The following is a 27144-nucleotide window of genomic DNA, read 5'->3' on the forward strand; positions in this document are numbered from 1 at the left end:
CATCAGCAAAGAGGGAGAGTTTGACCTCCTCTGCTCTAATTTGAATTCCCTTTATTTTCTTGTCTTGCCTAATTGTATTGGCTAGAACTTCTAGCACTAGTTGAATAGCAATGGTGACAGAGGACAACCTTGTCTGGTTCTAGTTCTAAGTGGCTTATAGCTTTCCACAAGTAACAAGCTTTTTCCATTTATATATGATCATTTGACCATAATATATCGACAGAGAGAGAAGGAGGGAGGCGTGAGGGAAAGCAAAAAAAAAAAAAAAAAGAAAAGAAAATAGTGACTAATTCTCATGTAAATTAGATTTAATTTTGACCAAAGTACATTATTTGAACAATAATTTTTAATTCACCTTGTTAATATGTTGTTTAGGATATTGCATCCTCATTTATAAGTGAAGTATGTTTATAATTTCCCTTTATAATAATATATTTTTTCTAATTTTAATATCAGCTATATTCAGATGAAGTAGAATGATTTTGAAATATTTCTTCTTTTTCTGTTGTCTGTAAGATTTGGTATGATCTGTTTTTTGAAATTATCTTCCATTTTCATTTATAAAAATAAATATTCTCTATTTTTTAAGACTTTGAATTAAAAAAAAAGAAGTTAACTGATGACTCCATAGTGAACCTCAGAGTCAAAGCATTCTATGATAGACATACTTTTATCTGACAATGTGAATGTTATTTTTTTGCATTATTATTATTATTATTGCTCAATATTTCATTGCAGCAATTATCTGATTTCTTTTCCGATTGTATTTATCTTTGTTCGTTCTTTATGTGGTTTTTGTTTCTAGTCCTTATCTTAAACATTGATATTGTTATTAAATTTTAAGCCTCTTTAATTTTGTGAAGGCAAAAAGTGGAAACCAAATAAACACTTGTACATGAATAGAGAAAATAAAATAAAATAAAACACTAAACTGGTTTAGTGAATAAATAGTAAGTGAAATCCAATAAAGTGTGTCAGAAACCTAACGCCATCTATGTAATAAAGAGTAAACAGGTATAAATTCAAAATATCACCTTACTGTCAACAAACATAAAATAGCTAAGTGGAGAATTTATATTCCTACGTAATGTAATATCTTACAGGAAAAATTCTTAAAGATAATTTTAAAGCATGTTGTTCTTAAACCTCTTTAACTCTTCTTGTTATCTTTTTCTTATTTTACATTGTGTAGAGTTACTAAACATATCTACATAATCACTGATATGTTTTAATACTTTCTGAAATTTTTATTATCCTTCCTCAACAAAGTGGCCATATTTTTCTTAGGTTGAAGAACATATGTTCTGTTTCGCCCTGGATTTTCCTGGCTGTCATAGTGTAATAATTAATAATGTTCTCTTCTACTCTGAAAAAGTCCTGTTTGGATTATAAATCATATGGTCACCCTTGCCTTAGGAATAGTCTTTATTCACCATTCAGTATGGATTTATAACATTCATAAAGTGTTCACGAGAGCATTTGATCAGATGAGGAGGCATGAAAGATGATTAAAACATAATTCATGTTATTTAGAAATTGGTACCTAGTGACGGAGAGAAGAAATACTTTAAATGGCTATAACAGTATCTAATTAATTGATAGAATAAGTAATATAAACAATTCATCTAAGAGCTCTGTCCAGCTCTGTCCCAATACTTCAGGAGGTGGAGCCAGGAAGACCCTTTGATGCCAGGAGTTTAGTTAAATACCAACCTTTGCAATATAACGAGACATGGTCTCTACAAAACTAACCAACAAACAAAAAGAGATTAGCCAATTGTGGTGGTGGTTCCTGTAGTCCCAGCGACTTAGGAGGCTGAGACAGAAGGATGGCTTGAACCTGAGAGTTGAAGGTTGCAGTGAGCTGTGATGATGCCCCTGCACTCTAGACTGGGCCACACAATGAGATCAACAAAAAAAACAAAATAAACATCTCAGAGAGAGGGGAGATTTGTGATCCGAAATGACAAGGATGAGCATTTCACGCCTTCTCTCTACCTCTGCTGTGTGTAACATTTACTTACCTCATAGGTATCCCACTGGGGGCCTCCTGCAAACTGGACGTGCCTTTTCTCTTTTTCGTTCTGTTGATCTCTGTATGTTATATCTCTACAATGTTCTCATCTCCTCCAGCATTAAACTCCTATAAAAGTTATTTTTTCTTTTGTGAATTCAGTGTATCTAGCAGCTACTGTAAGACAAGGATCCAGGCTTATGGCTTTCCACAAGTAACAAGCGTTTTCCATTTCTACACGATCATTTTGACTATAATATATTGTCAGAAACACCAAGTGATGATTGCATATTTGAACACTGAACATATATTAAGTGGCTGCTGTTATATGCAGCATGCGGTCCTTCAAAGGGAACTTCACAGCTACTAATTTCTTTCCTTTATTGTCTCACCCCTCCCCCTACAAAGTTGAGTTCCTCAAAAGTAACATAATTAGGAAGAATGTCTGAGTAGATAATTGCCACTTTTTTTTTTTTATTTTTAAGTTTTTGGCTGGGGCTGGTTTTGAACCCACTACCTGTGGCATCTAGGGCTGTAGGGCTGGTGCCCTACTTCTCTGAGCCACAGGCGCCACCCTAATTGTGACATATTTTGAAGGTTGTGTGATTTTAGTTCTGTGTGATTCCATAAATGTTAAATGTAGAGTATCACTGTTAAGATTTCTGAAATATTTTCCCCAAAGCACCTCCACTGAATCTCAACTGACATAGCTTTATAATGGAATATGCTATTCAATTGTTGAGGAAATATCTCAAGAAGTGGTAATTTAACTATCTCTATCTGTCTTGTACATCTGTAGGACAATATACACATGGAGTATTTTTTACTTATTTCTGTATAGAAGACATTTTTCTTTTATGTTCCAGTAGTAAATCATCTGAGAAAAGATGTGATGTTTTTATTTTGCTATACAGGTAACATAACCATAAGAATTACTGAGTGATTTATTTTGATTTAAATATGTGTTTACCTTAGCGCTGTCATTATTTCTTAAATGTATGATTTTAATCTTCAATATTCATAGGCTTCCAGGTTTCTGGTTTTTATTTAAGGGAACATCATTTTTTGCTGGTCACTGACAATCTAAAGACTGCGGTGACTTGTATATTTTTAAAATGTCATGTTATGCTCACCTGATTGTTCAAGCCAACAAGGAAAATTAATATTTATTCCATGCATTCTTAAAGCAAAGGATTTTTGTTTTTGTTTTTCATATTGTAAACTGATGATTACATAAACAGTTTCATCGAGGTTAATTTATAACAGAGCTTTTGTGGATTCAATTAACAAAACTATTAAAATCTTAAAGTCAAACAGTTTATTTTAAATATAGCCATTGGTTTTTCAGGATTTTTTAGGTAAAAAAATCTTAATATAAAGATTAAAAACGGCACTTATATACATAGTAACACTAAGATATACTTTGGGTAATTATTTTAATTTTCTCTTCATAGGAGGATTTGAAGAATAATCTTCATAGGTTGGATAAACCTTTATGCAAACAGTGTCCAGAGGAAAAATCTAATCCTCATTAAAAGTATCTGTGCTGGCTTAGCCTCAATGTTCAGTAGAAAATCAAGACTTACTAGCGCAAAGATAGTGTCTGTTGAGTCAGAGGATTATAGCAGGGATTTTCCAGAAACCAATGGAAGCTACTAAAATGAATCCATAATCTGATGCATTTTTTAAATGCTTAAAGAAAACTTGAATTCATAATGTCTTCATAAAATGTGTATAATTCTGTTTTCATAATAAACTTGTAACTCAGATATGCATGTAAACAGGAATCAAGTGTGACAGCAAGGAGCATAAACATTTATAATCATCTGCTTTTATAGGAACTAAAACCATAATAAAAGTTATATTGATGGTTGGAGTGCCTATAAATAAAGATAGGGATGTATCTTGGTAGAAATTAGAACATACATTCAAAGTAACATATTGTCAAAATGCCAAGTAATGATCACGCGTTTGAACAACATACATAAAAGGACTATAAAATTGTGTGTTACATTATTTTTAGCATTTTATTTGCACAGCTATTTGTCCTTGGTTGAATTGCATCTTTTACATATATTAAAACTAAAAAATTTAGATGATGCAAAACAATGAGTTTGTGTTTTGAAATGAAAATCTGTACTTGTTAATAATTGTATTTGTATAAAATCTTAGCAACATAGGAATCACTTCACAAAAGCAGACATATTAATATTATATTTTGATGTTGTTACATTATTCCAAATTCCCCAGACAAAAACTTACTGACAGCTTAAAAATGTCATTTTACTGATATAAATTTTTAACATTTGCCCTAAATTATAGTTTTCTGTATTTCTTAGTATCAACGTTTTATTTCTCAGATTAAATATTATCTTGTGTGTAATGAAGTTTAATAATTTTTGTCAATTCATTTTCATATATATACACTCAAATATTCCTTGAATAGCAAGACCTATGCTATATTTAAAAAGCAAATGTATGAATCTCCCCAAATATGCCTATTCAACCATGTAAGACAATTTTTATTTATATGTTTTTTATCTTAATACACAGAAATAGGCAACTCTCTGGAGAAAAAAAAATTAGAGAAAAATACGTATTTCAATTTTAACTGTCCTGAATAATGAAAGCTAGTAGAAAATAAAAGAGGATATTATATGTTGGGAATGTAGTTTAAAGAATAAAATCCCAATATGAGTGTATCTGATATTTGTGGGATGTAGGAAAAAGAATCTTATCGGGACAGTAAGGTTCACGTTGGAGGACGAGCCTGGCTCGCCAGTGCTGCTGCTCAGCCTCCCCACAGCTCTGCTGCCTTTGCTCACCAGAAGGCACATGATAGGCACATCACTTGTTGCAGACTCTCTTTCAACTCCTTTTCTCTTTCAGTGATTTCTCTGGCTGATTTCTACTTTTCCTGGGAGCAAAGTGGAGTCATTTGAAATTGTGGTTTCAGAGGTTTGCCTTGTAGCTGTGCTATAATGAAGACCCAATCCACTTCCATCAAGTTGTGCACAGAATACAAAATCCGTAACACTAGAGAATCGTTGAAAATGTGGAGTGAGAAGTAGAAGGAGAAAAAGGCCATGAGGTTTCTAGAAATGAGGACTTAGACATGTACAGCAAAGTTATGGCATATAGATAATTGAGTGTTATCTATGTGCAAATGAAGCATATGAGTGTGTGTGTGTGTATGCGTACATGAGAGGTAAAAACTGTACGCACGCTCATTTAGCACAAATATTATAAAATAGATGTATTTATTAATTAAATATATCAAAATCTAATAAGAAAGTGACCCATGTGCAAATGGTTGGGAATAAATGTCCAAATGGCACCTGCTCAAATGCAGAAAAATTGAGTTTAAGTATAATTTTAGTAGCGCTACGGAATATTTAGTAGCCCCATGGAATATTATTTCATGAAAGAATAAAAATATCTAATTTGAAAGCCAAAGATATTTGAAATTACTTTGATTAGCTTATCATGCTTATGGCAGTTATAAAAATGAAATAATTTGAGTCAGAGTAATGTAATCAACTAAGTAATAATGATTGGTAGTCTACTCAGCATGTACTTTGTGCTGGACACAATATGTATCTTCATCAAATTATAGGACAACCCTGCGTGGTGTAGGTATTTGCATTTCTATTTGATACATGAGGAAATTGATGTTGAGAAAGGTAAAACAACTTACCAAGTCACACAGCGGAATGGCACAGCCAGAATTTGAATACATATCTGACAGCATGACATTGCTTTGAAAAAGTGAAAATGAAATTAATTATTTTAACATAGTGGCCAAAATTGTGAGGTTTAATTTATGAAAATCAGACTTGGGATTAAATTCGGACAGGCACACATACATATTTGCTATGTGGACTTGCTTAAGCTACTTATCCCATTGAGTTTAGTTACCTCATGTGCAACGTGAGAATAACACTGTATATAGTGAGCACTCGGCAGTCAGTATTCTGACGGATATGTTGTTGTTTTAGCTGATTGGGTGACCTATGACAAGTATAACTCTGTTGATATTCATCCATGTATATTAAGGGATGTTTTATTTTTCTTCAAATCAGAAACATCATAACCATAACCTATCTGACCCTTTTTTTGTGACTTCAGACACACAGCTGAAGCCCATAAATAGAAAGAGTCACTTATTTTTTTTCTACGCAGCTCCCTGTATTGAAATAGGTACCTGTGACTGTGGATGGTAACACTGCTAATGGAATATGGATGCATTAAAAGCATCTCTTTTTGACAACCCTTCATTAATAGTTAGCAATTAAATATATTAAGAAGCCTTGTTTTGCACACTCTTCCAACCACAGAACACTAAAGATTTATATGTTATCATTACAATTATCCTTTCCCTTCATTGTCCTGCTGAGGAATGCACTGTAATTCTGGCAGCCAGACTACAGAGCTGGCTTGCTTTTCTTGGATTGCAGATGTCTAATTGCAGGCAACCATTTCATTTAAAATGGCTCATTAAAGTAGAAACCATTTAGCATCAGTAACATGGATCAGCATCCATGATTATGCATTTAATTAGACAAGTATGTTTTTCCCCACTTTTCTGATTTTTCTATCTGTAGATCCATCTTTGCATCAACTTTCACACACATAGACACACATACTTATAGAGATTTGTACAAAGCCTTTCATAGACATTAATTTCACTACTTTGAAATAGTTGAAATTCCTTGGATAATTGTTTCATGGAGTATATCTAGAAAGTACTAACTATAAAATTACAGAACATGTCGTTACTTATATAAGTGATTGCATATTGCGTATGTAGGAATGAATTTTCTGTTTGGTGGGCTTTTCTAGATGTATTATATTTTACCTTAATACATGTCTTTATTTACTAAAGACATTTACTTTATTTACTAACTAAAATATTATTTAATTATCATTTCAAAAAGTCAGATCCTAAATCTTTGAGTTTACCAATCACTGGAATATGACTATGGAGAGAGAGAGAGAGAGAAATGTGCTGTTCTGATATTTCTCACTCTCATGCATAAAAAATCAATCATTGAAGCATAGTTTTGATGTGATGGAGTATCTTGTTTTTTTATATTGTGAAAATAGGTTTACCTAACAACATCTATTCAAAAATAGAATATTTGGAATTTTTAACCATTTTTACTTTTAATATTTCTAGTGTTTTAAAAAGCAGTTGAGGGCGGCACCTGTGGCTCAGTCGGTAAGGTGCAGGCCCCATATACCGAGGGTGATGGGTTCAAACCCGGCCCCGGCTGAACTACAACCAAAAAATAGCCGGGTGTTGTGGCGGGCACCTGTAGTCCCAGCTACTTGGGAGGCTGAGGCAGGAGAATCGCTTGGGCCCAGGAGTTGGAGGTTGCTGTGAGCTGTATGATGCCATGGCACTCTACCAAGGGCCATAAAGTGAAACTCTGTCTCTAAAAAAAAAAAAAAAGCAGTTGAAGAGGACAGGCATTATCTATATTATAATTCCACTAAGCAGCTGTGATGAGTTTTACGAACTACAATTAGTTGACTATTGAGTCGATGTTTACATAATTATTTCTAAGTTATTTGTAAATGGCCTTAGGATTTTTAGATCTATAAATCTCAATAAATGAAATGTCATATAGAGGCTTTCATAATATTAAGTAAGGAGAAATTAGGCAGCCATTTATTATCTTATTTTTTAATTTCCCTGAAGAACAACACGATTTACTGATGCAGAATCTAAATATGTTGATAGGCTCTATCATGTCCAAGTCTGAGACAGTGAAGAATTTTCTGTCAAGAGCTCCTGGTCTTTAAACAGGAGCATAAATCAACCAGGGTCAGACAAAAGTAAAAGTCATGTGCTAAAGAATACTTCTGCATTTCTGCACCTATAAAAATGAGAATAAGACTGGTAAATACATTGCAAAATTAATTATGCTATTGTTACAATAAAAAACATAAGTTAAAAAAAAAAAAAAAAGAATACATGTTATAAAACCTGTTTCAGCCCTATCCTGGAAGGCAACGAGCCAGTGGCCTCATGAGTTCAAGGTTAGTGGGTCTCAATGGGTGATTTTTCACTTTTTTAATAGATCTTAAAATTGTGTTTTCTTTTCCACAAAAACAAACAAAAACTGGCACTTCTGGGTCTATTTATTGCTCAATAAAAAAAGTGTAAAATAATTTTTATGAATTCATGTATACTAAGACTTTCCTAGGTGTGATTTATATATGGCAACACGTTTAACCCCATTTCCTTCTCTCCCATTATTGATATAAGTCAGAAGCAGGAAAAACAGGTGAAGTTGGGAGTCGGAGGAGAGAAAAACAGAGCGAGGAAAAGAAGAAACAGCTAGAAAAGGAGGGAAGCGGATGTCCTACAGCTGGGGAAGATAGATTAAAAAGAACAAAAATGAGAGAATCAGATGAGATTTGAGAGAATAAGAATGGAAAGTTAGTATTTAAAAGAGTGAGAGAAAGAGTTGTGTTGAGTCTGAAGTGTTGGTAAACTATGCTCCTCTCATACTGCAATTTACTTGAATGTCAGTCTTCAAAGTGTTATCAAATCTTATCACTGCTTTGAAATGCAAAGTAGATGATTGATTACTATTCATAGTTCAACTTTCTTTCTAAGCAGATCTTCAAGCACTTCTATGCAGTTTTAGTCTCAGTAACTAACGAGTCTGAGAAATTATCTGAGCAGAGAAGACAGCATTACTCATCTTTAGGAAGGAATGTATTCAGACTAAAAGTGAAATTGTGTCTCTTTGATCAATGGACAATTTCCACCCTAACCCAGTTGCCAAAGGAACTGTTTTGATTCCTTTATTTATTTCTCATCCCTGCCCTCAGTTACTCCGTTGCTTTTCATGTGAGTGCTGCAAAGAGGACTGCCATCCAAATCTCTTTGTACTAAGAACTTGAGGAAGGCGTAAAAATAAAGTGTACATAAAGTTTCCGCCCTAGTTCATTATAATTGGGAAAACAAGGTAGATAGGATCATACGATTCATAAGCAATTTCAAAGACCATATGATGAAATAAAATGTAAATTTTAGAATAAGAAGCTGAAAAGATAAATAAAACCATTCACATATTGGGCTTCTTTTAGAAAGTCTGGCAACAAATAACCTAGACCCACCTTTGGCATAAGCCACAGAAGAGATAATAGTGTTTACATTGAGAAAAAGCTAAAAATCATGATTGTCATACAAATGTAAAAGTGAAGACATGTACGTTATTTAACTCACAAGGGAACCAGACTGAAAGGTGTAAAGGTGAATCAGATGAGGCTGCAAAGATGTTCAGGCTAGATTTATTGAAGGGGTGTGTGTGTGTGTGTGTGTGTGTGTGTGTGTGTGACCTGCCTGGTCAGTGAAAAGATGGCACCTGTGCCCAGGGGCAGTTACAGAGCCCCCCATCATACGGGGATGTAGAGGGTGGACCCATTCCACAAGTTGCCTGTGAGGTTGGGGTCTTTGGCTGGAGCTCATGGGGAGTGGGGCTAGCTAGATCCTTTGCGTCTTCGTTTTAGGAGGAGAGAAGGAGCTGGTGGAGGAAGGGGAAAGGCTTTGTGTGTGGCTTCGTTAGACCCTCCTACTCCCCCCCCCAAAGGAACATACACATTTATAGACTTGGGATCTGCAAAGGAGGGCAAAACTTTTTCCACAAGGAGGAGTAGAGAAGTCTATTGGAACCTCTACCAGACAAGACAGGATTTATATGTTTCTGAGCAATTTGCAGAGTTTTAATTAAACTGTCTCCCATAAAACCAAATCTTGGCCTGCCAAGCCCCAGAGTACCATATACAATACGTAGCTTTTTGTGCATTCTAAATTCTGTCTCTAAAATAGTAAAATCGGCAACCTGGAGAAACCATCATAATGCTCATTGCCTCATCTTCAAGGGGGTGGAAATAACGTCTTGAACATTACAAAAGTTAAAGATTCAACTGCAGAAATAATTCTGTAACACATTTTAGTTCTTCGTGTTTGTACACAGACACACACATTGCCTCCAGCCAGTTCATTTGCCTGCTGTCGAAGGGAGACGTGAGGGTTGCAGCAGAGAAAGAGTTTACTCCACATAGTGCTAAGTAGGGAGACAGGAGGAATTTGTCAGATTTGTCTCCCTGAGAATTGGGGAGATAGAGTAAAGACCGTTTGGTGGATATAGGATTAGGCCCCAGGGTCTGCTAATCCTTTGGTGTGGGCGGCTGTATTAGTAGGTCAGTTGCTGGGACTCAGGATGCTGGCTGGAGGGTCCAACACTAGTTCAGTCAGTTCCTCAGTCTAAGTGGCTTTGTTGCTGGAATGCACCACCGGGGAAGACATCTCAAAAACTACCTCTAGGTTCCAAACAGGTGATGTTCTTATAGCGACTACTACACGTGACTCCAGGCTAAATAAGCAAACAGAGGGAGCAGTGATTATTATCAGCACAAATGAGGGAACCGTGGCTGATTAGTGTCATTATTTTAGCTGAGTTTGCAGAGTGTTGGGAACCCGTACTAACTCTATCCCTTGCCTTGCACCCCCTCATCAGTTTGTGAAGGTAATTTCACACACACACCCCTCATTTTTTTTCCTAATGTGATAATTGCTTATATTTCAGTTATTCCTTTTATGTCAGACTTAACAATTAACATTTTTCATAATCTAATCAATTCGTCTAGTCTTTTAAGATGATGTATTTTCTTTGTTCTGTGGATGAAACAAATTAACTTCTGTCTAATTTAAAGAGAAATCTGTAGCAAAGTTTTGACTGATGGTAGAGGTCCATTTATTTTAAAGAAGAGGAAATGGTTTCTCTGTTTAATTAATTAAGGTCTATTTTTTATGCATCATTTTATTGAAGTTGTCACATTAAGTGATTACAAAGTGATTTTTCAAAAGAGAAAAGTCTTGGTTGTCTTCCACTAACAATTTAAAGATACTACCAGGTTTTTTTGTTTTTTTTATTCAAAGCAGCATCTATACATATATTTTTATTCCATGATTCATTTTCTTTTAACATTAGTAGACATAATGTTCTATAAATTTATTCCAAAGAAAAACTAAAAATATATTACAGGGAATTGCAAATATTCATCCTTTACCTCTGTGTTTTTATTAAGTTTACAATGGGATTCTTATTAAAACATAATATTGATTTAGTTTTGCATTTTGGAAAGAGGCATGTCTGAATCCAAACTTTTCTCTCACATTATTTTTTTTAAAAGTCAAGCAAATTGGAAGATTCACTTCCCTGCTGGAAACCCCTCAGTCACCTCCATTACTGAGTCACCCCAGCCTGGCAGACTCTTCCTTCCTATCTCCCAACAGTTACCTTCTCCCTGCTTTCTCCAGTGGTGGAAAGAGAGGGAGCACTGTGGGATCTTTCTATTACATCACGAGGGTCCTGCTTTCATGACCTCATCTAAATCTAATTGTCACCAGCATAAAAGTTTTTGCTAACATTGCAGAGAGGAATTTCAGGATGCACACACAATGCAGTGATAGTGACAAGTTTATAGAGTGAAAGCAGACAGGCTTAGGAAACACCGGTACAGAAGTTAAAGTACGCTCACAGGACTGGGAGCGGAAACAGCCCCAAAGCATTAGCTCATTCCAGCTTCAACTGTATAAAGTCCGGAGTCTCATCCCAATATCATCCACATTATAAAAGGGAGAGACTCGGGTATGATTCTTCCTTAGGAGAAATTCCTCTACAGCTCTGATTCCTCTATAGCTCTGAAGCCAGTTAGGTGCTTCTAAAATACAATAGTGAAACTGACCTAGGATAGACATTTCGATTCCAAAAGATACAAATTGAAAAGAAGAAAGAGATGATAAATGCCAAGCAAGTGAGAAACTTGGTGAAGCAAGCTCAGGCTGTTGTCATTCTGTCCTGCTCTCTCTGCTTCCTTTGGTTCCAATCGGCAGTGTCTTTGTTGAAGGAATCTTGTCTTTATTCCTGGGCTCTGCTAGGATGGCTGATTAAGTCCATGGGTCTCACGCGTGATCTTTTTATCAGCTGCACATTCCGTGCTGTCTTCAGAGCCAGCTTTCTCGTTTCTTTCAATATGAATAGGCTGAAAATTTTCCAAATCTTCAAGGGTTTTTTTCTTAACAAATTTCTACTTCAACTCATCTTTCTCTTTTTGTATTTTATTATAAGCAGCCAAAAGGAACCAAGCTCCTTCAACACTTTGCTTAGAAATCTCTTCAGCTAAAGATCCAGTTTCATTATTCATTAAGTTCTACCTTTCACAAAGCACTAAAACATAGTTCATCCAGTTTCCTTGCCACTTTACAGCAAGAATCACATTTTCTCCAGTTGCCAGTATCATGTCCTCATGTCCGTATGAGACCTCACCAGAATTGCCCTTCATGCCTGTATTTTAACATGCACTTCAGACCCTTCTAGCCTCTATTGTGACTGAGTTTCAAAACTGCTTCCACATGTTTAGGTATTTATTATAGAAGAACCACGCTCTTGATACCAAAGCCTATATTAGTCAACGTTCTCTGAAGGAAACGGTAATATATTGTAAGAAACTGGCGTAGGCAAGGATGAGGCTGAGCCATCCTAAGACTTGCAGCTAGTTAGCTGAGGAACCAGGACAGTCAGTTCCAGTCCCAAAGCCAGTAGAGCCAAAGCCCCAGAACAGCTGATATTTTAGTTTAAATAAGAAAGCAAGAAAAGACCAATGCCCCAGCCCAAGGCAGCGAGGCAGGAGGAGCTGTCCCTCTGACCTGAGAGTACCTTTCCTTAAATTCAGGCTTTTAACTGATTGGATGAGACCCGCCCACATTATTAGCAAGGGCAATCTACTTTACACAGTCAACAAATTCAAATGTTAATCTCATCTAAAAACACTTTCACAGACACTCAGAATAATGTTTGACCAAATCTTATTGGTCACCCAAGACCCAGTCCAAGACCCCCGTCCAGCTGACTGATAAAGCTAACCATCACAGGGAGCCTCGGAGAAAGATGGTGGGGCAGATCCCACAGGGCCTTGAAGGACACAGGAACGAATTTGGACCCTGTGTTAAGGATAATGGAAATCCATTAACAAATTTTAAGGAGGGGATAAGAGTAATATGATTAGCATTTTGCAAAAGATTGTGAGGTGGAGTAGGGTTATTGTGAGAAAAGGTACAGAGGAAGATGGTACTATAGTTAGATATTGCAGTTTGGCCTAAACTTGTCTTCCTGGGGATGGGAGGGGGCTACATTGCCTTTGAAATATCCAGTTTTCAATCAAAGATAAACTTGATATGAGGATCCACTGGAGGGTGGAGTCAACAATGCTCACCAGTTTTAGTAAATGTATTTATGCTGTGCCATTAACAAAGGGAGAAAATAAAGAGAGGAGGAAGTTTTGGAGAAAGATGGTGACTTCAGTTTTAGGTCTAAAAAGTTTCAGTGGTGCAGATCTGGGGTCCAGATGTGCAGTCTGGGGTGGACTTATGTACTACAAATGGCCAAAATTCCTTAGGTAGAGAATGTAAAAAAATGGAGAGATAAAGGAGCTGACAAGAAAGCACCTAGGATTTCATGGCCTGAGGAAGAGAGTCACACAAGGAACTCTCAACTGTTCTTCGCTCCAATTGTATTCAATATGTTGACACTTATGACATCTCAGAAATTTTATGGTTCAGGTAAAATTTCATGGTGTAATTTTCATGATGAAAAATACACTTAAATCATGACTACCTTTTATCTTTATGTTTCAGTTATGTTTTAATGAGAGTTTTAACTTTTATTGCTTTTATGTTGATCTTTGCACCTGTCCATAGAATTGTTTCTCACGGGTTCTAGGTCTTTTTGGCCTAGATGTGAAAGCGGGTGGTGCACTGTGGAGGAAGAGATTGAGCTGAAATCAATTCATGTCAGAATTGATTAAAATGAGGAAAATGTTCCAATGTCAACAGGATATTTAAGATGAGAATAATTAAATAAGCTCTGGAGTCAAATGAATTATTGATTACTCACAAATATCAAGTCAAAGAAGGTAAAGATTGAGACATATATCTTCTTTGTTGTTTCCTAATGAAAAGAAACTGACAACTCTTCTGTTGTGTAACTTGGAATTAAACTATTGTGAGAAACAATTGGAAAATTGCATAATTTTATAGGCAAAAAAATACAACTGGTACTTTTACTATTATATATATGTGTGTATGTACACATTCCATTAAAACACATCTGTCTTTTTAGTTATTTTCAGAAAGTTGACGTTATGTGAAGTAATGTCTCAAGTGGTTAGTAGCACAATGCCAATTTTTGACTGCCTTTGGGATTTGTGCTTAAATGCTGTAATACACATTTCAGTTTTCTATCTGTCCCCCAAGAATTGTCCTAGTGTTCCCACCTTTCTTATATTCACAGCTTTTTGACTTCCCATGTCCTTTATCCTCTGAGACACCGACACTTCATTTATTCTGTAAATGTTTATTAACCAAATGAAAAAGTCTTCGTTTTCATTACAGAACAGGGTTTCTCTTGACGTTGTTGACAGTTTGGCTAGATAGTTATTTGTTGTGTGGGGCTCTCCTCTGCAATGTAGGGTGGTTGGCAACATCCTTAGCCTCTACCAATAGACTCTACTAGCACCCCAAAATGTCTCCAGACAGTTCCAAATGTCCCTTGGGTGGTAAAATTGCCCTCGCAAAAAATCACAGTTCTAAAGAGACGAAATCAATAGACAAACATAACATAACATAATATTCATGGTGATAAGTGGTGTAAAGTAAAACAGAAACTGGGACCTGGGACGGTCATGAGACAGGTAGCTGGGGCAGGAGTATCGGAGCTTTCCCATCAAGGACAGCAGTCCACATGGTGCACTGATGTCAGGAGCCTTGTTCTGAGACATAGTCACTGAGTGTATCTGAAACTGCCAATTAAGGCAACAGCCTGTATATTACTTACACATTAAATAATTTCTGGTTCATGACTATTTTACAAAATGCCACGGTCATGGTGAGATGTTTTTTGTCTATGTCAAGATCTCAACTGAACAGAGAGCTCCTACAACTTCAAATGGACTATAACACGCTATTGATCTCAGTGTGAGCACACACTCAGGTGGGACTCAGGCTGTCAATGACTGGCCGGAGGGTCCTGTGGTGTGAGCACACACTCAGATGGGGCTCAGGCCGTCAGCGACCAGCTGAAGGGCCCTGGGCAAAGCACATCACCTTTGGCCTGGCCATTTTATTTTAAATGAGGACTATTATACTTCCTTTACTTACTCCCTTGTTTTCTGTGAAGAAATACCAGTAAAAGTCAGATTACCTTTAGAACGGTGACGAAAATGTATTTTTTTAATTAGGTAAGTATATTAAGGATGATTGATATTTCTATTTACTCTCGAAGCCGAGGAGGAACAGTTGTCGCTATTTTTATTCCTTGCTGTTTCTTCTCCCCTAATCCACTTAAAACTTTCAGGTTCCCACGCTATCCTATCAATTTTGCTCTGTATCATACTTCGTCTCACACCTAACATAATTTTCTGTAAGATATAGTCTAACCAGAAAAATACAGGAGACTGTTAAATCTTGTCCTGGAGCAGTGATTCTCTTTTTCATTATTGGCCCCCACCCTCCGAGGAGCCTTTGTAGGCATTGTTTTCCTAATTGCTCATTCGTGAAATATGAATGGGACGGATTTGTCTCCTCCCCTCCCTAGCATTAATTTTGCTGAGTTATATGATGTCTGAGTTATATAGTGAAGAAGGGGGAGGCAATCTCCCTTCCTCCTCCCCCCACCGGGGTAACAATGCATGTTTTAATCTCTAGACTCAAAGCTGTAGACTAGGCTGGGTGAGGTGGCTCACACCTGTAATCCCAACACTCTGGGAAGCTAAGGTAGGAGATCAGGAATACAAGACCAGCCTGAGTAATGTAGCAAGATTCCATCTTTAAGAAAAAATAGAAAAAACTAACTGCTCATGGCTGCACATGCCTGTGGTCCCAGCCACGCAGGAGGCTGAGGCAAGAGAATCCTTTGAGCCCAGGAGTTTGAGGCTGCTGTGAGCTATGATGATGCCACTGCGCTCCAGTCTGAGCAACAGCAGAGCAAGACCCTTTCTCAAAATAAATAAATAAATAAAAATACAAAAACAACCCCCACCCTCCTCAAAAGTTGCAGTCTGTATCTCCCGCAGCATTTTAGCAATCCTAACCCAGTCCAAGGGTTGTCTATTAGGTGTAAGACACGGACAGGCTCAGCCTTTGGGATGTGGAGCTAAACTCCTGCTCTCCACACCAGCGTATCCCTCCCGAATCATTTTATGTCTTGGGGTGGTTCTTTGGCTGCAAAGTAGCATTATATTTGTTGTGAGGATTCACTGAGGTCACATTTAGAAAGCTCTTAGCACAGTTCCTGGCAGATAATAAACACGGAAGTTCATTTTTATTGACACCTAATGACAGTAATCAATAAAAGAAAAAGAAAAAAAAGAGGCAGGGAACCAATGTTCTGCAGTTTCACCACCGTGTTCTTTATTTGGGCAATGGTTATTTTCAGTGTGTTTTTTAAACTATGCTCAGAGCTGACCCTTTGTTCCTGTTTTTCTTTTGTCTTGTTAGGTTTGACCGCATGTTTTAAGCCTGTCATGTGCAAATTTAATTGGCTTTTGTGCTTCTCCTCGCACAGGATAAAAAACGGAAACAAACAAACAAAAGATAAGCACTGCTTTGAGAAAAGTGAGGTCAGGGAAAGCTACAGGCAGGCAACTAGAAATGTTCTCATAGGACACTGGTTCTCAGCCTGAAGGGTGTAATTTAGACAGAGGTATGACCTAGGTGTTAGAACATTTTAAAATTCACCAGGTTGGGTGGCGCCTGTGGCTGAGTAGGGCACCGGCCTCGTATACTGGAAGTGGTGGGTTCAAACCCAGCCCCGGCCAAATAAATAAATAAAATAAAATAAATAAAATTCACCAGGTGATTATAGTAGGAAGAAGCACCACATTCAGATAATAAAGAATCTGCTCAAATAGACCAGAGTTTTCATGTAATTCTCCATTGAAATCTAATTATATGTGATTGCAGAATTCATCTGTTAGGAGGAAAACTTTTACTCCTGCATCCTCCCCTATCATAGGATCAAATGGTTAGGATCTTGAGAGCTAAGGGACAATAGATAGATTCCGGTTCTCATCCTGTGGGTTGCAACCCCTTTGGGGATTGAACCACCCTTTCACAGGGGTCGCCTAAAACCATCCTGCATATCAGATATTTACATTACAATTCATAACAGTAGCAAAACTACAGTTATGAAGTAGCAATAAAAATAATTTTATGGTTGAGGGTCACCACAACATGAGGAACTGTATTAAAGGGTGGCAGCATTAGGAAGGTTGAGAACCACTGGATTAGCAGGGGAAACGGCAAAGTTTATGTACACAAGCATGCAAAGGCACTCAGTGAGTAACTTACTGCACAACCAGAAATAATGGTTTATTTCTTGCTTTTACAAAAAAAGGAATTTGTTGAGGGTTTCAAGGTTTATTGGTCTTTTGGATGCTAATGAGAATAAGCAGCTGAATTTATAGGAAATGCTGTTGGAAACAACAGCATTGGGGTGTTAAGGACAGATTTTGTTTTCATTTTCTATAGCTGAAACACTTTTATTTTATTTTATTTTATTTCTTTCTTTATTTTTTATTTTGAGGAGACAGAGTTGCACTCTGTTGCCCCAAGTTAGAGTGTCATGGTGTCACAGTTCATAGCAACGTCAAACTCCTGGGTTCAAGTGATCTTGTTGCTGCAGCCTCCCAAGTATCTGGGACTACAGGTGCCTGCCACAAAGCCTGGCTAGTTTTCCTATTTTTAGTAGAGATGGGGTCTTGCTCTTGCTCAGACTGATCTCAAACTCTTGAGCTCAAGTAATCCACCTCCCTCTGCCTCCCAGAGTGCTAGGATTACAGGCATGAACCACTGCACCCGGCTAACACTTGTATTTTAAAATAATCTTTATGTCAAACTGTGATTCTTGATAACTCTTAAAACCAGAGAAGTGTAGACAGGCTCATAATTTTATCAAAAAAGCATATAATATTAGCGTGGCATAATTTAGTGCTTACTATGTCCCAATTTTGTTCAAATTGTCTGAATAGCTCATAAACAGCACAGCCAGAATTAAAGTCAGATTTACCTGACTTTGAGGTCAATACTCTGTGCACTACACTGTTCTTAATATGCCCTAGTGATCACTGCCTCTTTTAGCATTCTACAAATGGTAATATGCTATCATGAAATTCTGCGAGATGATTATCAAAATATATCTCCTAGTTCTTGAAAAGGCAAATTTATGTCTCCATAGTTTTTAGCATCTTCTCGGGGCCTGATCATCTTATTTGCAAAATTTCTCAGCGTAGTGAGATAAAATTCCCTTCAACAGAGAAGTTTATTTAGATTTATATAGTGACTATAACTGTCTTTTAGCCTTTAGGGGTCTTTTTCCATTTTTTTTTTTCCATCCTATGCTTTATGAAACTTGTTCTCATTCTTTTTTTTTAGAGACAGAGTTTCACTTTGCCACCCCTGGTAGAGTGCTGTGGCATCAGCACCCAGCTCACAGCAACCTCCAATTCTTGGGCTTAGTTGATTCTCTTGCTCAGCCTCCCAAGTAGCTGGGACTACAGGCGCCCGCCACAATGCCCGGCTATTTTTTGTTGCAGTTTTTTTCAGGGCTGGGTTTGAACCCGCCACCCTCGGTATATGGGGCTGGTGCCCTACTCACTGAGCCATAGGTGCCTCCCACTTGTTCTCATTCTTGCTGGAACTGCAAGGGTGTGTTAGCCTAGGACTAAATGCTCATCACATGAAGATCCAAATGTCAAGATAGAGAGGATAATGGAGAAAGAAAGGAATTTTTAATATGACAGATGTCAGGAGAATGGGAGAAGCTGTTTCAAATCTATTTCCCCGACTAACAGTCATCATGGGCTTTTAAAGGAGGGTCCATTGGGACAGGTTGTGGGGGGAGGGTGAAACTGGATCTCAGGAAGTGTGCCCAGGGGCCTTCAGAACCTCATCTCCTTAGTCTTGCAGAAATCTACTATTTCTGGGAAATAACTAAAAAAGTCAAGTAATTAAGGGAGAAGGTTATAAAAATATATATAGGGGGTCATTGACATTTGCTCATGGAGATGGTTATAATATCCCCTTCTTTTTAGTTCATTCATTCCTTAATCTTGGGGAATCAGGATGGCAATATATCTGGCTGCTTCCTGCTGTGTGGAATATCATTGGGGTATGAGAAAGAATGAAAATTTGGAGCCTGTAACCAAAATTTTTTATTAGAGATTGTTGAGTTGCCACCCTCTCCCCACCCCAGGGTAGCAAAATATATCAAAACACTATCACCCCTGTGCAATCCCTCTGGAAATATTTTCCGAGCTCACCCATCCCACCGTGGAATATCTTTCTAAGATTCCTCTAGTCATTCATGAAGATGGTTTTAAGTAGCTAATCTCAGTGAAATACATTAGCAGAAGAGGTAATAGATTGAAAGAGTTTAACCAAGAGGTGTCTTGCTAGACAAAAATCCCCAAGGGAGAAACAGACATATGATACATGTTTTCAGATATTTTAGGGAGTAGGGCTTGTGCCTTAATTAGCATTTGGCCAGTAACCATAGCATCCCCAGTTTTGCATTGTCCCTGGTCTGTAATGCTACTTTCAGAGCTCTTCACCCAGGTCCCTCAGAGATGGATTGGTCAAATCCTAGGGACTAGAAGACAGTTGGTCAATAATCTCAATGTAATGTTTGAACAGGAAGCAAAGTGGCTGGATTTAAGGTGGATAGCACTTTCAGAGTTACATTAGGATCATCTCACCAAGTTGCCTAGTATTTACCCATCTGGCCACTGGCTGCCGACCAAAAGTCTTCCTTTTGTTTTAGTGGGGATAATACATAGTATATCCTGTGAACAGCCACCAGTTGCCCTAGGGTGAACTTTTCAGCTTCTTGTAAAATAGGTAAGTAACAGACACACTCTCAGACAAGTAGGCCATCCTTTAGTTATCACACCCAAAGAAGTTTGTGTAAATACCCTGAGTCTAATTCCTTGTTTTTCTTCAAAGAGCAAATTAAAAGGTGTATATAAAAGCCTTAGGGGTCCAAATGTGAGGACGGTCATTATTTTTTTTTTAATAGTCAAGGAAGCCTTGTGGCATTCCCTGGTACAAGTAAGTGGTTCTCCCTGCCCACCCCACGCCCCTTTAGATTTAATAGAAGGGCTTTGCTATTATCTTGACATTAGGAATCTGAATCCAACAAAACCCAGCCATACCCAAGAATCCTCACAACTGTTTGCAGGTGGTAGGGCTTATTATTCTATTTATAGCCTCCCTCCAATCTGGGCTGAGGTTCAAAGTTGCAAGAGACAATTCAAACTCCAAGTATTTGACAGTGGTAAGTGAAATCTGAGCTTTTTCTTGGATGTTTTATAGTCTTTGTGATCCAGTAAATTAAATAAAATTATTGCATGTTATTTTGATTCAGCTTCAGACTCACTGGCTTATCAGGATAATTACACACTATAAAATAATTCCCTTGCTTACAAGTATTTCCCTCAAAACTCTGACCTAAATTTTCTGAAGATTGCTGGAGAGGTTTTTCTTTTTCTTTTTCCCCTTGAAGAAGGACAGTCCAGCAGTATTGGCATTTGCCTTTAGACTTTAAGTCTTCCCGTTTAAAAGCAACTAGTACTTGGGATTCAGGAGCAAGAGGAATGTAAAAGAAAGCAGTTTTGAAATCTATTCCTGAAAGTCAGGCAACATTTGAGATAAAGTGGTAAGCGGGCTGTAATAATTAGGGTCCATAAGGAATGTCCTCCATTATTTGGTTGATTGGCATTATTGCCCTTAGATTAAATTGGTATTCCTTAGTTCCAGGATGTTTTGTTTGTTTTTAATTAAGTAATATAACAGGGGTATAATGAGACATGTCTGATCTCTCTTCCCTTCATGGCCAGAAACTCAGTTTTTTTTTTTCTTTTTTCCTAGGGTCTTCTTGGCCAAGATGGGGTTCATTCAGTGGGCAGGTGCCTAGGATTTTATTTTAGTTTACATTTACCTTGCTTTGGCCAAGATTTTCCAGAGACAATATCAATGGTCAAACTTTTATTTTTGTTCCATTATTGGGGATGTTGTAGCTGCCAGCCCAGATATTATCCTATCCCTTGGCAAAAACAAGGGGTCAAAGGATTTAAAGTAAAAAGACTCATCGCTGATTAAATGTTCTAGCCCAGGTATGAATGGAGATGGACAGGCATTTATCAAACTTTAAAATCTTTTACACAACATAAGAGCAAAAGCAAAAAAAAAAAAAATACCAAAAGCAAGATTATAAAATTAATTTATTTATAAACATCAGGCTACTGTTCAACTCATAGGAATTTTCTATACAAAACATAAGCATTAGGCTGGGCATGGTGACTCATCTCTGTAATCCTAGCACTCTGGGAGGCCGAGGCAGGTTGCTTGCCTCAGTTCAAGAGTTCCAGACTAGACCTAGCCAGAGCAAGACCACGTCTCTAAAAATAGCTGGGTGTTGTGTTAGGCACCTATAGTCTGCATTGCTTGGGAGGCTGAGGCAAGAGAATTGCTTGAGCCCAAGAATTTGAGGTTGCTGTGAGCTGTGATTCCATGGCAGTCTACCAAGAGACACAAAGTGAGACTCTATATGTCTCAAAAAAGAAAACAAAACAAAAATTCAAAACATAAGCTTTTTTTTTTTTTTTTTTGAGACAGTCTCTCACTATGTCGCCCTCAGTAGTGTGTCATGGCATCACAACTCACAGCAACCTCAAACTCTTAGACTGAAGTGATTCTCTTGCATCAGCCTTCCAAGTAGTTGGAATTACAGGCACCCGCCACAACATCCAGCTATTTTTTGTTGCAGTTGCCGTTGTTGGTTGGCTGGCCCGGGCCGTGTTCAGGGTTCTAACCCGCCAACTTTGATTGATGTATGTGGCTGGTGCCATAACCACTGTGCTATGGGCACCAAGCCAAAAACATAAGCATTTTTAAAAACCATTTGAGTTAAGGATTTGGAGAATTGTTGTATCATAATGGCTAAACAATATTCTAAACAAAAAGGTTATTGTAAGTCCTGCCTAGTTCCAACAATGACAGGAAAATGGAAGCTTATAGGTAGCAAGCTAAACATTGGAATAACCCAGATGTCGTAGACGTTTGCAAAAGATGTTAAAAGGCTCAAAACATCTCATCAAAACAGAATCATAGGTTATTGTGAAATAACAGCAATTCACTTAACCAACAGTGATAATCAGAAGTCTTTATAGGCAATAGAGAAAAAAACTTCAACTTTTAAAGTTCAGCTTTCTCCAGTAATCAAAACCTAATAAAACCAACATAGAAATTACCTTGAGAAAATGTAAAATCTTTATTAGACAAAGAAAACCCTTTTCTACTACAATTATTTTTTTCTTATGCAAAACCCATTTGGACAACTTGCAAGTCAGACCTATGAAAAGATCACCAGAACTTATCAGTCACAAGATCGCCTGCAAGGTCACGAATGAACATTACATTTTATTTTATTTTGTTCAGCGTGGACAAAATTTTTAATCTTAATTTTTGCTATGATGCTTTTAATTTTTAGTCTTTTCACCATAAGAAAATAGCTGCACAAAAATCTGCACTGCTTCACCAGTTTGCATGCTGTCCTTGCGCAGGGGCCATTCTACTCTGCTCTGTATCTTTCCAATTTTCGTATATGTGCTGCCGAAGTGAGCACTGAACATTATATTTTAAAGGAAACAAGAAACCAAAATACTAACTACTGGAGAAAGGGAATATATATCACTTAGTAAGAAGATAGGGAGATTTTTTTGACCGTAATAATTCAGACATATCAAGAAGCTTAAAAACAAAAACGTGGTTTTACAGACCTTTAAGGTAAACATTTCGGTGTCAGACCTTCACAGCAGTCTTAGAACCAGAGAAGGGAGAAGTTACGGGAGCCAGTGAAAAGGTGAAAGGGCAAAATGAAAGGCTGGTGGAGGGGTTATCATTTTAGGCCTTCTCATGGGGAGGAAAGACGAAAGCAGTAAGATACCAAAAGGTGAACTTCTGAGATATAAATCTGAGAAGTTTTAAAAGAAGATTATCTAAAACCTCTTGCAATTTTATTACATTTATCTTATTTACATTTGCCTAATTTATTTTAGCAGTTTTTTAACCAATTCGATAGCCTGTGAATATGAGAGATACAACCGATGTGGTTAATTGTGCTCTCAATGAAGTCATTTAATATAACAATGTAACATCTTTAAGTTCTATAAATATAGTATATTGAGAACATATCCTGCTTAAAGATGTTAACTAATTTGATCTCTCTAGAATACCAATATCCCCAAAAAAGATGTATTGACATGACACTGAGTGTGGACTGAATAAACGTCTGACATTAATCCTTCACAGCTCAGATAGTGGCACAAAGTCCTAACATCTTTCTGCATAAGATCAAGATCAAGCTATGTTAAAAGTAATTTAACTGGCCTCAAAATATTTTTTTTTACTTAAGTGTAAATTCAATTACATGTAATATTTCAAAGAATTAGTTTGTTTTGAGATTGTCTTTGGATTATAAGAATAACCATTTTGTTGATTTTGAGATAAATTGACCTCCCATTTGATCCTGCAGTCCCATTACTGGGCATCTATCGAGCAGGAAAAAAAGACTTTTATTATAAAGACACTTGTACTAGACGGTTTATTGCTGCTCAATTTACAACCGCTAAAATGTGGAAACAGCCTAAATGGCCCTCAACCCAGGAATGGATTGGCAAGCTGTGGTATATGTGTACCATGGAATACTATTCAGCCATTAAAAAAAAATGGTGATTTTGCAGCAGTTGTATTAACCTGGATGGAGGTGGAACACATTATTCTTAGTAAAGCATCACAGGAATGGAGGAGTATGAATCCTATGTATTCAACTTTGATATGAGAACAATTAATGATAATTAATGACACAGTGGGGGAAGGTGGGAAGGGCAGAGCAGACAGAGAGAGAAGGAGGTGAGGGAAAGGAAAAGAAAAAAAAAGAAACGAAAATAGTAACTAATTCTCACATAAATTGGATTTAATTTTGACCAAGGTACATTACTTGAACATTAATTTTTAATTCAACTTGTTAATGTGTTGTTTATAAGTGAACATCCTCATTTATAAGTGAAATACGTTTGTAATGTCCCTTTATAACAATATATTTTTTCCAATTTTAATAGGTATATCTAGATGAAGTAGAATGATTTTGAACTATTTCTTCTTTTTCTATGGTCTATAAGATTTGGCATGATCTATTTTTTGAAATTATCTTCTATTTTTATTTATAAATATTAGTTGTCTATATATATATATATATTTTTTTTTTTTTTTGTAGAGACAGAGTCTCACTGTACCGCCCTCGGGTAGAGTGCCATGATGTCACACGGCTCACAGCAACCTTCAACTTCTGGGCTTAAGCGATTCTCTTGCCTCAGCCTCCCGAGCAGCTGGGACCACAGGCGCCCACCACAACGCCTGACTATTTTTTTGTTGCAGTTTGGCCAGGGCTGGGTTTAAACCCACCACCCTCAGCATATGGGGCCAGCGCCCTACTCACTGAGCCACAGGCGCCACCCTAGTTGTGTATTTTTTGAGACTTTGGAAAATAAAATAAAAAGAAGAGTTAACTGATGACTCCATAGTGAACCTCAGAGTCAAAGCATTCTATGATAGACATACTCTTATCTGACAATGTAAATGTTACTTTTTTTGCATCATTATTATTGCTCAATATTTTGTTGCAGCAAACATCTGATTTCTTTTCTGAATGTATTTCTCTTCATTCGTTCTTTATGAGGTTTTTGTTTCTAGTCCTTAACTTAAACATTGTTATTGTTATTAAATTTTAAGCCTTTTTAATTTTGTGAAGGCAAAAAGTGGAAACCAAATAAACACATTGTATATGTATAGAGAAAATTAAAAAACAAAGCAGGGGGGAGGAGGCTTGGCGCCTGTGGCTCAAGCCTGAGCTGGCAGATTCAAATCCAGCCTGGCCCGCCAAACAAAAATGATGGCTGCAATCAAAAAATAGCCGGGCATTTTGGTGGGTGCCTGTAGTCCCAGCTACTTGGGAGGTGGAGGTAGGAGAATTGCTTGAGCCCAGAAGTTGGACGTTGCTGTGAGCACTCTACCCAAGGCAACAGCTTGGGACTGTCTCAAGTAAAAAAGGGAAGGGAAGGGGAGGCGAAAAAAATATATCAACAGAAGAGCAAGGGGTGCTCCTGGATGGAGTAAACAATGTAAACAAAAGCTTAAATATAGCGAGTAAAAAATGTTTGGTTCATTAGAGAGGAATTTTATACAGAAATGGAGGTCAGAATCAGATTACAGAAGGGCTTGAAAGCCCAGGCAGAATCTAAACTTTATTCTTTAGATAACGCCAATCCATCAGAGGCTTTTGAGCAGAAAAATGACCTGGTCAAACAAGTGCTTGGAGAATTTTAATCAAAAAAAAAAAAATTTAGTAATTCCAAGGATTCTTAAAACTTTTCTAGGCAAAGGCCCTTGCTTTGAAAAACACAACATACATACAATAGGCTAGCTTGCAACCAGTAGTCAGAGTGAGTTAGAAACAGATTTTGTGCATACCTTCCCACGGACAGTAAAATCAGTAGAAGACACTGCGTCTTGGCTCCAAGCTCGTAGCACAGTGGTGACAGCGCCAGTCACATGCACTGAGGGTGGCAGGTTTGAACCTGGCCTGGCCCTGCTAAACAACAATGACAACTGCAACAAAAAAATAGCTGGGTGTTGTGCAGGGAGCCTGTAGTACCAGCTACTCGGGAGGCTGAGGCAAGGGAATCACTTAAGCCCAAGAGTTTGAGGTTGCTGTGAACTGTGATGCCACAGCACTCTACCGAGGGCGACATAATGAGACTCTGTCTAAAAAAAAAAAAAAAAGAACTGCATCTGTGGCTAGGATTAAGAGATCAAAACCAAAATATATTCACAGACATTTGGCCGTAAGTTTCTGTTTTTGTGCTTTTGTTTGGTTAGAGTTTTAATTATTCTAATTTGCTGAGATTTATTTTTGTTTAGGCCTGTTTACATCTTTACCTGAGTAATAACATTCAAGGTCAACACATGAGAGGCTGGGAGTGGTGGCTCATGTACTCTGGGAGGCCCAGGTGGGAGGATCACTTGAGCTCAGGAGTTCAAGACCAGCTTGAGCAAAGTGAGACCACATCTCTACTAAAAATAAAAAAATTAGCCAGGCATGGAGATGAACACTGGTAATCCCAGTTACTGGAGAGGCTGAGGAAGGAGGACTGCTTGAGCTCAGGAGTTTTAAGTTGCTATGAGCTAAACTGAAGCCACAGCACTCTACCCAGGGCAACAGAGCAAGACTTGTCTCAAAAACAAAAACTAAAAACCCTAACACATATGAGTATTTTTGCCAGCGACTAAGGAGATAGCTATTTTTATTAAACTAAAAAGATTACATTAAAGCTTTATTTATCAAAAATTGTATAAATAAAAATCATTTTGTTTTAGCAGGGTTTTCAGTTTTATAACTTCTGTGTCAAGCCCTGACATCTTCAAATATAAAAATGACTGGTAATGGAGGTAAAAATCTATGCTGACAATTTTGAAGACATTTTAATTGCTATTCTATCAATTTTTAAACACAAATTTATTTACCAAAGATTACTAAATTTATGCAAATTGAAAGCCTTTAGACTTATTTTATTTATGAGAGTGCCTTTTATTATTTATTTATTTATGTATTTATTTATTTATTTTGAGACAGAGTCTCAATTTGTCACTCTCAGGAGAGTGCCTTGGAGTCATAGCTCACAGCAACCTCAAACTCTTGGGTTCAAGGGATTGTCTTGCCTTAGGTTCCCAAGTAGCTGAGACTACGGGTGGCCGCCAAAACGCCCGGCTATTTTTTGAGACAAGGTCTCACTCTGGCTCAGGCTAGTCTCAAACCTGTGAGCTCAGGCAATCCACCCTCTTTGGCCTCCCAAGTGCTGAGATTACAACCATGAGCCACTGTGCCTGGCAGTTTATTTTAAGCCAGTTGGGGTACCATGTGGACATAAAGTACATAACA

The 27144-nt window shown here is 37.3% G+C and overlaps 1 protein-coding gene and 1 non-coding gene across 6 annotated transcripts in view; one reads left to right on the plus strand and one right to left on the minus strand.

Moving 5' to 3' along the window:
- GRIK2 (glutamate ionotropic receptor kainate type subunit 2) overlaps positions 1-27144 on the plus strand; it is a 735964-nt gene that overhangs the window by 363448 nt on the left and 345372 nt on the right. The window lies entirely within an intron of this gene.
- On the minus strand, positions 22667-22773 carry LOC128586952 (U6 spliceosomal RNA). Its single transcript, XR_008380405.1, has one exon. It is a non-coding gene; the product is annotated as a U6 spliceosomal RNA (small nuclear RNA).

This window comes from Nycticebus coucang, chromosome 5, assembly GCF_027406575.1.
Source record: "Nycticebus coucang isolate mNycCou1 chromosome 5, mNycCou1.pri, whole genome shotgun sequence".
Lineage (NCBI taxonomy): Eukaryota > Metazoa > Chordata > Mammalia > Primates > Lorisidae > Nycticebus > Nycticebus coucang.